At 35.0% G+C, this 13108-nt stretch overlaps 1 protein-coding gene across 1 annotated transcript in view; it reads right to left on the reverse strand.

The window, feature by feature from the left end:
• The window catches only part of LOC134659961 (uncharacterized), a 28149-nt gene extending 24945 nt beyond the window's left edge, over positions 1 to 3204 (reverse strand). Inside the window, exon 1 of the mRNA XM_063515658.1 lies at positions 3174 to 3204. The gene's annotated coding sequence lies outside the window, so the exon portion shown is untranslated. The remainder of the gene's footprint in view (positions 1 to 3173) is intronic.
• Between the last annotated feature and the right edge of the window lie 9904 nt (positions 3205 to 13108).

Below are 13108 nucleotides of genomic sequence, written 5' to 3' on the forward strand. Positions count from 1 at the left end.
ATAATCTCAAAAGAAAGTCAGGATACTCGTACTTTTAATTCGTCAAAGTACTTGTTAATCCAAGTGAGTAAGAGTAAATGTCATTGTGGAAAGTATTTTGGGAGCAGTGTGTCATATGACTTATGAGTGATCTGAAGGCCACATTTGCATCACAATGAGAACCAGATCGCCGTATGATGACTATTCATGAAGCACACATGATTTATATTGCGTATGTAGATGTTAAACATATTAGCATTAAGTATGTATATGTTAAACATATTAGATTATAGCATTAAGTTTATAAGGGTTTCTTTCTGTCATTTCTCATCTATAAGTACCTCATTTAATACATATAATGATGGGTAACTGACGCATTCATTTCAATCAACCAGCGGACGTGACAGTGACATTCATGCCGGTAATCGTGCGTGACGTCACTGACGGATTGTTTACATCGTCTGTCTTGAGAAAAACTCTCCTTTGAAGCCTGATGGATGTTGACAAGATTTATGTACCTTTGTTTTTTATATAAAAGATAAGTACTTTAAATCACATCATATTGAGGGTGACATACACACCTAACACATCACAGAGCAAGGTCCGGCGTAAGAAGATAATCTCACAGAGATCAACAGTTTCAAGAATTTGAAAGAGCCACCATTATTTGATCAAATGATCAGTCAAAAAAATTAGAGACAGAGAAGACCTGAATAAAGGGCAGGGATCTAATTATAGTTTCATCAAATCCTTTCAGATTTAGGTTATTTCTATTCGAAATCACCAGGCCTATCAAAAACCAAACAAAACCCAACAAAAACCAGACAAGTGCGAGTCGGATTCGCCCACCGAGGGTTTCGTGCAAACTTACCTGGATTTATTTTTTATTTTTTTACAAATTTATTGTTTTGAGATTTTTCCCTGTGGTACCTACTTATAGTGTAAGAAGATATTACTTGCCAAATTTCATAGTTCTAGGTCAACGGGAATTACCCTATTTCCTTGAGAGTCTCAAAATATACCTACGTTTTTTGTGGCATAAATGGCCATATCTTTTTTTCACAGCTTCACGGGACTGTAGTTGAAATTAAAACCATACCCAAGTCTAGTCTCTTGAAACTGTTAATATACCATCTGGCAATAATTTTAGATACAATCTTTAAATTTTTTGACAGATTTATAATGAGTCGAGTTCTTTTGAACCACAAATCCTCTAAAAAAAGACTTAACTCATGAACAACTTTAAACTCCACTTCAAACCAACACTAAAGTGCGCGCTAGCACCTAAACCTTTTCGATATCATTTCGATAGGTACTTACGTCAAAACATTCGAGAATAAAACGTACAACAGGAACGTCAAAAATATGTTTACATTATCCGCCTTATTGCAAAGGAGTAAGGTGCAAAAGCGTACACATATCTTTGATGTCGACTACAGTCGCTTCCTCGTCATGTGACATGCGCGAGCGTCACATGCGCACACGATCGATCATCGCTGCGCGGGCGACGCTAAACGGTCCTGATTAATTGCCTCCAGCGATATCACCTTCATCATTCAATGACTTGTCACATGTGATGTGGATGTATGTGGAGTGACAGTGGAGATCTAATTAGTGTGGACACTTTTTTACTGATTGCCTATAAAATTGGGTAGAATAAAAAGTTTTTTTACTACTTATACTTTATTTTTCCTGGAGACCTTAGTCTTATTGCAACGATCACGGGCTGCTTTTTGACATAGGTACTTAATTCAAATGAAATGACCGTACATACTTCGAGTACAGGAACTTTTATGTTAAGTAAAGCTAATAGTTATTCACCATAAAAATGGAAAGTTATTAATTGAATGAAGGCTCTACCTTAATATAAATCGGAACAGTTCAATGGCTTGAGATTGTAATGTTTTGTTTTGACGCTCGCGTCGATTTCAAAGATACGGAAAGCCTGGTGAAAGGTGCCTGCCGTTCTTCCGCGTACAGCATACTTATGTCTATATACAATTGTACAGATATATTTACAACGCACATTATGTTTATCCAAACCCTTAGCAGAGTTGCAATTCTGTTGGTATATGGATGTGAAGTAAACACTCTTGGAGTTAATTATGAAGGAATGACCGTTTTCAGTTATTTTCAATTTCAGGACACAAACCGAATTTTGAACAATCTAGGTATACCTATCTATCTCGATTTTGTAGGGCTTGGTCACATTTTCTTTAGTATAATATATGACATCTATTTCAGTTTATTACCTAGGTCCTGCCTGACGTCACGCTAACTACCGACGGACACGATCACGATCGGTGCGGTCGCGATTTAACGTTAACAGTTTCATCTTGGAGTTATACGCCATGTACCGAGTACGTGCCACGGGCTAAGTTAAAACTCTCACTCCTTTTGCCTATATTTGTGGTGCTGCTTCCTGATCCTTACCTTACCACCTACACACGCAGTATGACCAGGAAGGCGTTTACATGATGTCCTTCCTTCCTGCCCTGCTTACTACGCTGTATACAGCAACAAAGTGTAAACAGCGTGTTACAGTGACAGATCGTATTTTAGAACAACGCACAGTTACCAGCAATATTTTGTATAACGAAGCGCGCAAAAATATGTGATTCACTCTTAATTGTAGATCAATAATAAAATAAGTGTATGTACGATATTTTGGCTGTTGGCGCGATATTGTTTGCGCAATTCAAACTGATAATTAAAGTATGTAGTAGCTTATCGGTAATTTTATTATAATGTAAGGTCAATGTGGCTAATTCCGTCATAGGGACTATTCCGTCCAAGAGAGTTATTTTTTTTTATTTTCAATCGTAGGAAAAAAACATCTGCTTTTGATTGCTGAAAGTAAAAGCAATCGGTGCTTTGTCGATGAAATTATAAATTTTGTTCGTTGTTTGAGAAAAACGCTAGTAGACGGAATTAGCTACATTGACATTACATAAAAAATGTAGAATAATAGTGGATAAAATAAAGGAAAAAAAGGTTAATTGATAATGAAACTCTAAGAAATTCTAACTTAAACACGATTACTATTTCTAAGAACAGACAATCAAACGGATAATGGAATCATTTTAGTTTCTCTAACATTCTAGATGCCACGGATAGTCACAAAAGCTACATGTTCATTAACCTAATAACACCAAATAATAAAAAAACTCTTATTTATGACAACAACAATTTACCTGTTTGTACCATCCAATTAAAAACATAAAGTATCACAAACACTTTTAAAAATACAAAAACTTCAAAACACTTTTTTTTAAATATCGAATGACGAAGACGTTCCGTTTCATGCGAATACGTTAAAACGCGACTTATAATTTAAAAACGCCTCTTCGCGTGCTTTCGCCTTGGCAGCGATATGAGACTGACGTTACAGGAACCATCGACAATCGTTTTGTTTTGCCGGAAGAATTGGCGCGTAAAACTTTAACACTTTCGACAGCTAAGCTAATTTAATAAATAATTTCAGTAATATTCTACTTTCTTTATTATGAACGTATGAATTTATAGGTATTTCACTGTTTTATCACTCCGCAATAAATTTATTCTATAACCGGCCGGAAGAATGAAACGTGTAGGTATTTTGTTCAAACAAGTGCTTTTCTTTGGGCTTTGCATTATAGTTTACGGAATTTTTGGTACCTAAATAGTTAACATCAGTCTCATCTTTTACTTACTTAGTAGTATTTTCCATGTCTTTGGTACTTACCTACCCACTTTTTATACAGATTTTCCTCGATCTTTTAAGAATAAAGGTTACACAGTTATATTATTGGCTAGTATTGTACCTAAGTAATAAACTCGGTGTGTATTTTCCTTATTTTCATTGTATTTTATGTAACATTTTAGGTGATTACACGACCTTCACACGAGTCCAGCCAGCGTGACGATGACGCTGCGGAACATCGTGTGATCGTGTGGACGAGGCTTAATAGGCCGGAACGAAGTCATGCCACTGATTCAACCTTATTGACTTTTTTTATTCTACAGTGACTACTAAAATAAGCGCCGGTGGCCTAGCGGTAAGAGCGTGCGACTTTCAATCCGGAGGTCGCGGGTTCAAACCCCGGCTCGTACCAATGAGTTTTTCGGAACTTATGTACGACATATACCAGTTGCTTTTCGGTGAAGGAAAACATCGTGAGGAAACCGGACTAATCCCAATAAGGCCTAGTTTCCCCTCTGGGTTGGAAGGTCAGATGGCAGTCGCTTTCGTAAAAACTAGAGCCTACGTCAATTCTTGGGATTAGTTGTCAAGCGGACCCCAGGCTCCCATGAGCCGTGGCAAAAATGCCGGGATAACGCGAGGAAGAAGAGTGACTACAAAATAAATAATAAGTACCTTTACTAATAAGAGAGGTCAAGAAGACGAGTGCGTAACAATTTGAGCCGTCGTCGACGAAATCGAAAAGAAAGACGCCACGAGCGGCATGATGGAAATGCAGTTACAGGAACTTCGTTAATAATATCATCAGATAAGATTGATGGCATCATAAACTCGGAATAGTCATAACTACCTACAGCATTATTACTGTCCAATCAAACCAAGGTTGGGCAATGAGCAGTGACTTGGCCGAATAAACTCTATTAGACTGTTTCTTAATTGCCTCTCCAAACGTCGTCGCACGCGTCTATCGATTGAATTCGTTGCTCCTACTCGGCCAGAATCATCTAAAATCGCATGCCATTTTTTGCAACGTAAAATAAAGAAAACAATAAAGAAAATTCAGTAAAATTAAAGTCTATTTTTTTATTCGGTAGACTAAAATTACATTTCATACTATGAAATGTCATTTCAGTCTACGGAATAAAAAATAGACTTTAACGTAGAAGGCGCTCGGGAATTGACAACCGGTTGTAGAAAGCGCTCTCGACGATGGAGCCATATATGATATCCCATGATGATGAGCCATTATAATAATATTATAATTCGATGCATGCGATTTTAGATTGTCTATGGAATGGGGAATTCTGTATTATGGAATTCCCCATTCCATAGACAATCATCATTTGCCTGATGACAACAATGCTATACTTGGTCAACCAGATCTTGACAGTAGAAAAAGGGAGCGAAAAATGTAGGCGCGAAGGGATATCGTCCCATAGAAAATTTGAATTCGCGCCTTTTTTTACTGACAAGATTTGGTTGACCAGCTATAGTTGCCTTTCCCATTCGGTTATATTACACTAAATTGTCAGTAAAAAAGGCACGAAATTAAAAAATGTATATCGGAGATCGACTCTTCGAGCATACATTTTTCGAATTTCTACTGACAAAATTCCTTTGCCAGGCTATATACCTCGACTTTAGGCATTTATTGAGTCACCTGATAGGCAACCTTCACACGATAGACCAGTTAAAGGGATTATAATGTCACGGCTGTCTTTACTCATTATATCGTGTGACTATTACCGGCTAGGCGTGTGAGTTATTGTTCAATTATATTTGTAAGTATGGCACACACTGAGGCCAGGTTAAGCTAGTATATGTAAGTTACCTATAAAAACAATGTCTGGGAGACCGAGCTTTGCTCGCAAAACATATAAAATCTTAAAAATTAGCGTTTTCCCAGAGATAAGACCTAGCTAGATCGATTTTTCGCCCCCGAAAACCACCATATACCAAATTTCATCGAAATTGTTACAGCCGTTTCCGAGATCCCCGAAATATATATATAACGTAATGGACCCTATAATGGACGTGGAACCGGTAATGGGACATAAAACCACAAATCCTCTAAAATAAGTATGTAAAAGTAGTTTATAAACACTGGCAATATTTTACCATAAATAAGAGTCATAGAGCTGTTTAAGTTTGACTTTTTATTAATTTCGGTTAATTTTTAAGAAATTGGCGCCAACCCAAAAGTTGTCGTGTCACTGGAAAAAATAACCAGTAAGAATTCTTAACAACTTCGCTAAGAGAGGTGAGTTCATATATTAAATTGTAATTAATTATTACTTGGTGTAAACTAGAATGTGTTTTGTTAATTGCATTTACCATGAGATAAGGTATACAACACATTATGTTGTGACTCTAGAGATGTATAAAAAATAGTAGTATTTTGCCCAATCCCATTATAGGAGCTGTAAAACTGCATACCTCCTATTATGGGATGATTTACATAATGATGCTTGCCATGGCGTAATTTCATGTTTAAACAATACAGAAGTATAATGTAGTTACTCGTACGAACTATGTCAGGAGGTCTTCTCGGACTTCGGATAAATTAATATCGTTTTTACAAAATTTTATTTAACTTGCCCTGTTAGTTTGTATACAGGGTGGATTTTCTTTTTGGGTCAGTGAGGGTAGCTACCAGATCCCGTGCTGCGACGAGAAAACGGTCTTAGAAAACCTTCCCTCGATTTCAAATTAATGAAGATTGGCTTTTACAGATTTTGGAAAAAACATACAGGGTGCGAGGAAAAGGTAATTTTTGACAAACTTTTTTTTTGATGCCAATCGATCCCATTCCTATTGAGGATCAAAAGCTTGTATGGAACAAAAAAAAATTCCGGCTAGAAAAGCCACAAATCGAGGAAAACTTTTCCCATACAATTTGTATGAAAATCAAAACTTTTATTTTTCACATGCTATTTTTCTATGACAATTGATTCCATTCTTATCTAGTATCAATAGTTTCTTTGGGGTCAACTTACGATAATGTACTAAAAAGCCACAAATTAATAAAAACTTTTTCCATTGACCCCAAAAAAACTATTGATACTGGATAGGAATGGAATCGATTGGCATACAAAAATAGCATGTGAAAAATATAAGTTTTCATTTTCATACAAATTGTATGGGAAATGTTTTCCTCGATTTGTGGCTTTTCTAGCCGGAATTTTTTTTTGTTCCATACAAGCTTTTGATCCTCAATAGGAATGGGATCGATTGGCATCAAAAAAAAAGTTTGTCAAAAATTACCTTTTCCTCGCACCCTGTATGTTTTTTCCAAAATCTGTAAAAGCCAATCTTCATTAATTTGAAATCGAGGGAAGGTCTTCTAAGACCGTTTTCTCGTAGCAGCACGGGATCTGGTAGCTGCCCTCACTGACCCAAAAAGAAAATCCATCCTGTATTAGTTAGTGTGGTTCAAATCTTGGAAATGGCATTTGAGCCACTTTCGGATTTCCGATTGAGTTGAAATTTTGGATACGTATGCAAATCGGATGACAATGCAATCGGGTGACAAAAATGACTAATAACTAGTTTTTTGCCAAAAACTTATTCCCTATTCCAATATCTTATACTTATAGGGTATGCCCATTATAGGGGGCCCATTACTGGATCCACGTCCATTACCGGGGTTCCATTACTGGAGCTTTGGTGTCCATGACTGGAGAAAAAAACCATACTTTTAATTTATTAATTATGTGGAAACTAACTGCAGTATCTTTGATACAACACGCCTGAAACATGAAAGAAGGATAGGATATTCATCTTTTAACAAGCTAAGCGGTAGAACTTTTACATGTATCAGGGAAATATCACAAATACTCAAAATTTCCTCTTAAATGTCCCATGACTGGTGCCGTTACTATATATAAGTAAATAAATAAATATATAATTCCTAATAAGTAGGTACAATATTTGGATTTGCTAAGATTTCTTCTATCCGGCATTGATTTTTATTACAGGGGTATTTTTCTGATAAATTATTAGATGTAAGTATGTTTTATTTGTTTTTCTACTCTTTTGTTTTCGATCAGAGTTTCGTTTCCGGGTGGGTCACTTTAATTCACGCTAGCTATAAGTATGTAAATAAATTGGAACATTGTTTGCGTTAAAATGTTGATAAAGGAAAGCCATTACATATGTCCGCTATTTTTAAATTGCTGTATTTTGAGCAATAAAGTTTTAGTAAATAATTAAAAATAAAATAAACCTTAAACAAAATGCATCTCAATTTATTAGTATTTATTTAGATACCAAATCATTTCAAGTGTAATTATATCAAACATTACCCGTCCTAGATGCCCTTAGAACTCGTAATTAAATTGTTGATCTAAATACATGAACACATAAACAGCTGTATGGCGATCGTAACTCTATTAAGTAAATAAGCACACATATTACATTAGACCAGCACATATTGCATGAGAGAACCAACATTTTCTCCTACGAAATTCCAAACAAAAACGCGTTCAAATTAAAACTCTATCCCTATTATTTTAGGGTTCTATTAAAATGCAATGTTAAAGTGGTGAGGCACGTGATAGAACATCTGATTATAATAATTGGCAGGCGTGGTTGAATAGATGGCGACAGTTTCGCGATTGTAATGCATTTGTCCAAGGATTGCGGGTAGACATGAGAATAATAAAGATCAACAAAACGTCATATTATTAAGTTGCATTTTTCACCCTTGTTGTTGTTGGTATCAAAGATCATAAATTGATAACTTAATTAATTGTCAAGGGAACTAAAATGCTCTACAGCTACACTTACGCCTTAATAACTTTTTCGTGTGGGGTTTTGGTGTTCAGTCAGTATTAAAAGAACTAGCTAAACTTTCGTTAATAAAATGTCATAATGGTGAAGTGTCCTCGAGTTTTTATTTTTTATTTTTGCTCATTCATTTTGTTTAAAGTGTAAGTAATATTGAAAACTTACCTTTTCTTATTATGCAGTGAACTAACGTGGAAGTGTGTAGCTAATTAAGAATTAATTTCAATCCGTCGTGGCTATTATTTTATAAAGTCCGCTATCATCATAAATTCGATCAAAGCCATTTAAAAAAAGAAGTAGAACCTAACCTTCTACTAGTTAACCATCTCTCCAACCGTTGGGCAGCAGAAACGTGACTTTATAAGGTAATTGACAGTCTTTATTACTTACCTATCTGACAGGCAGGAAACTAGTAATTAAGGGATACGAGGTTAATGTGTACCTAATGTTAATGTTAATACATGTATTTAATAAGATATCAAAGGCAGTGTCATGTCACTTGTCACTGATATTTTCATCTAGTGACAAACATGTGTCATGGATTGCCTAATGGTAAGTGATCACCGTTCTCGAGGATGTGCCTTAAAATAAACGCTACGACGTTTTAAGAGTTCTCGCTTGATTTAAAATGTCATCTGCGAATACCCGTAAGTATTTTTTATATTTTGTCATGAAATACCTTACCGTAGACGCCCGCTGAGCGTATTAGCAAGATTCCTAATACAGATAAGTATCTGATCTATTTGCAGAGTTGTTATTAGGCGGGCCATTCTGTTTCCTCGGTACAAAACAGAAATATATATTATACTTAACTGCATTAACAAACAGATACTTATTGTAAAAAATATAATTATAACAATGATAGATCAGAGAGTTGGCAGACTCAATAGCCAGATGCAATGTAAGGCCTATATTCCAGCGGTGGCGCGATGGAGGTCTTTTTAGACGATAAAAGAATAGGTAAAGTTAAGTTAAGAAAAATAGCGTCAACATTTTGAAACTAATTATTGTTGCGATGATAGTAGAATGGCCCATTACTTACCAAGCTCTTGATTTGAAGTAAACCAGTATAAGTGTGAACCCAGATTACGGCTTTTTGTAACGGATAAAGATGGACGGATGACTGAGGTGTAAAGTTGTAAAGAAGTAGAGAAGTTATAGAACCTCTAGTCGAAAAGATTTCCTTGTTTTTTAGGGAAAAGGGATTTTGATACGGTCTTATAAATACCTTATACATAATATGTCGTAAGTGCCTGGTGCACTAAATTAAATACTGTGTTCTTTATGAATTAGCCAGTTGGTTTGTGAATTACATAGCTATAAATTATGTTACAGAGCGGTAATTATGCCCTTACATTAAACCCATGCTTGGGTAAATCGATCATTAAGGTGTATAAGACGCGCGGTTCAGATGCCTTTGGTTGACGGGGTCACAGTAGGTAGTCTTCAGAAACAAGCAACAACGGTTGCACTCCGGGAGTGCCGATAGAAGTGAAAACTCACCTCACTATGTTACCGACGCCCGGTAACACGATACATACGTTTAGCGGAGGTATTCTATTTATTTATTATATATTATTATCATTCTCAAATAAGATCACACTTTTTCATTGACATGTTTATTTACATACTGCCATGACAACGTCAAATTATTTGAACATAGGTAAAGAGTCTTGAAAAGGAGTCCGCAACATAAATGTCAAATAACATTGAGTTTTTCTTTATTAATTTAAATGCCATTTAAATTATGAGTGGACACCTTACGGGGCTTACGGTCACGTGATCGCCTTACGCCCCTTACGGTCACGTGATCGCCTTACGCTGTCTCGAGTTTATCATTTTTTCCCCACCTCAAAAAGTGCCCAGCGCCGCTAAAGAAGTTTTCGCTTCAAAAACGTTTATGCTATTCGCGTTCAATCAGCATCAAAATAGTTGATACCCTATTAAATAATAGCGACCACTCCGACAATGCAACTTTCGCGTTATGTAGTTGAGATATTATTAACTATTATGAGACCACGTGTGGAACATGTGCATTTTTTGAAATAGATAAGACTGTGCATTTTATAAGGTACTTAAGTATTAAGTTTGTATTATAAACATAAGTTATTTTTGAAAATTACTGAATAAATGTTGGTCATTATGAGGAGTATATTAGTCTACCTACTGTTTAATTTATTGCTCCTGGAAACACCTGTACTATACATGTATGCATAAAGACTGTGCATACAAAGGAAAATATTTAAACTATTCACACTATTGCTATTTTTTTTATCAGGCGCTCCAGCAGCATAACTTGACAATAAAAAGTGTGATGTTCTAGCTAGCAATACAGATTTAACACTTATCACTAATCGGCAGAAAATATCTATAGTACATTTACTTTCCCGCCGACGATAAAGTATCCGCAAACGACAAAACGAATCTAACCGTTAAAAAAACGATAAAACGTAACGGCCAATGCAATGCCTATTATATAAAGTTTGAGATTTAGCAGTACAGCTATCACCATAAGTACTGCCGGCGAACGTGTTAAAGAAAGTTTAAATAAAGGTAAGTATATTCATCATTCGTGTTTAAATAAATATGTTCCAAAGTTAATGTCCCTTATAAAGTTCAATGTATTCTAGTAAGGATGACGAATCCTTATAAATACTTACTTTATTCATGTAAGGATTGTGAGGCCAAGCCCTTGTGGCATTCTGCCAAGACATCCCGCTGACTCAGGCTACAGAAAGTGTTAAAGTAAACAAAACAAGTAGGTGTTCCGGAAAACCTGGCCAGGGTATGAGTAATTGAGTATCATATTTAATAACAATATTTTGTATAAAGATTTAAAGAAGATGCTCCTTGACACCACCAGAGATCCTAGGGCTGGCTCATTCCTTGGCCAAAAATCGGAGTTGCCATTCAGCAGGGGAATGTAGTCAGCATTATGGGCATCCTTCCGCAGGGATCGGATCTGGGGGATTAAGTATTTGTGTTAGTTGTAATTTAGTTTTTATTAAATTTTAATTTATTTTATAAGGTGTTGAAATGTATTTGTTTTGTATTTTGTGGTTTATATTGTAATAAATATTCATATAATTATTAATAAAAAAAATATATATATACTCTGGCACACCCACCTTGTCAAAAGAAAAAGGCGGCAAATTTAAAAAAAATGTTGGCGCGAAGAGTTGACTTCCCAGAAAAAGTTAGTGTGTACTTATACTCATACACAAAAATTAATAATAATTGAATTAAATGGTGAAATGGGTTGCCGAATAACTAAATGCGATACCTAAATGTTCCTTTGGCAAAATAACTACGATTGATCGGGGTAGAAACAAGGTATTTATTTTATACTTTTTTGAATTTTTGTAAGCTTGTCGCTCAGACACAAGAGGTATTTCTTATTTGGATAGCTGTATCTGATTTATTTTATCATTATGACTTAATAATGCCTTTAAGTATTTGAATCAAGACCTACAATTCATAAGACATTATGTGTACCTCATGGTTACATAAACGTATGTAAGTTAACATCACAATCAAATAAAAACAGGTCATTTAGTAACAACATTTTTATTAAAGTTTATAAATATGGTCTTTTTGTCAAGTTTCACCCACAGTCTATGTATGTACATAAAAATCTTAACCTAAACAATTATATCCCTACTTATACATAATAATTTGTACCCAAGAGGTACTTATAAATTTATATGAAGTAATATTTACAGTCCGCATTTTTGACAGAGAACAGGGACGACGAACAAAATGTGTTTTACATGAGAATAAAATCTCATATTTAAAACATTTTTAAGCAATAAAGTCACTGTTCCCACTATTTGCGATGAAAAGAGTTGCGTGGTTTCTTAACAACATTCATTATTTGACCCTCATTTTTCCAGCAAACCCCGCTTAGTAGGATTCTAAAGTGACTAAGCAAGTAGCTGGTTTGCTGTATTTGTGTGTCCTCTTGTCAAATAATAATGGCAAAAAATATATTATTTAAGATCAAATCTTCGCTTAGTTGAAGCGATAGACGACAACGCAATATCAAGTGTTGATACTGTCACTTGTCAAAGTTGACTTCTTGTATATATTTGTTTGAAAGTATTCTATCGCGTTGATTCGTTTTCGATATCCATCAAACCATTGAAATATCTATGGCTTGATCTTTTGATTTAGAATTACTTTAACTTTGGTACACTAGTATCACAATGTTTCGACTATTATTGAAAATCTCATGCTCGTGTTAATCATTGCGTGCATTTACTTTACTGTCCAGCAGTAAATAGGTGGTATTTATTGGCGGTATAAATATAACATAATACTGCACGAAGCTCAAGGAATGTTACTGTAATGAAAGTGTGTAAATGTCAAATCATTGGAAAAATATTACAGTTTAAATTTAATTTTCTACGCAAAGTTAAATATACTGATTTTGTTTTTGAATCGAGTGGAATTTTGACTCGAATACATAAATATTAAATTAATAATAATTACTCGATGAAATCTGGATAATGTTGAAGTGCGTAGAATGAATACTAATATTGCACTTTTATTTGTCATTTCAACAAAACAATAAAATTGAGGATTGAAAAGGAGTTTATACTAATTTACGTGAATAAGAAACAAAATTGACGCTTAAAATAAATGCTTTAAGTTGCATTT

Source organism: Cydia amplana, chromosome 2 (genome assembly GCF_948474715.1).
Source record: "Cydia amplana chromosome 2, ilCydAmpl1.1, whole genome shotgun sequence".
In the NCBI taxonomy this organism is placed as follows: Eukaryota; Metazoa; Arthropoda; class Insecta; order Lepidoptera; family Tortricidae; genus Cydia; species Cydia amplana.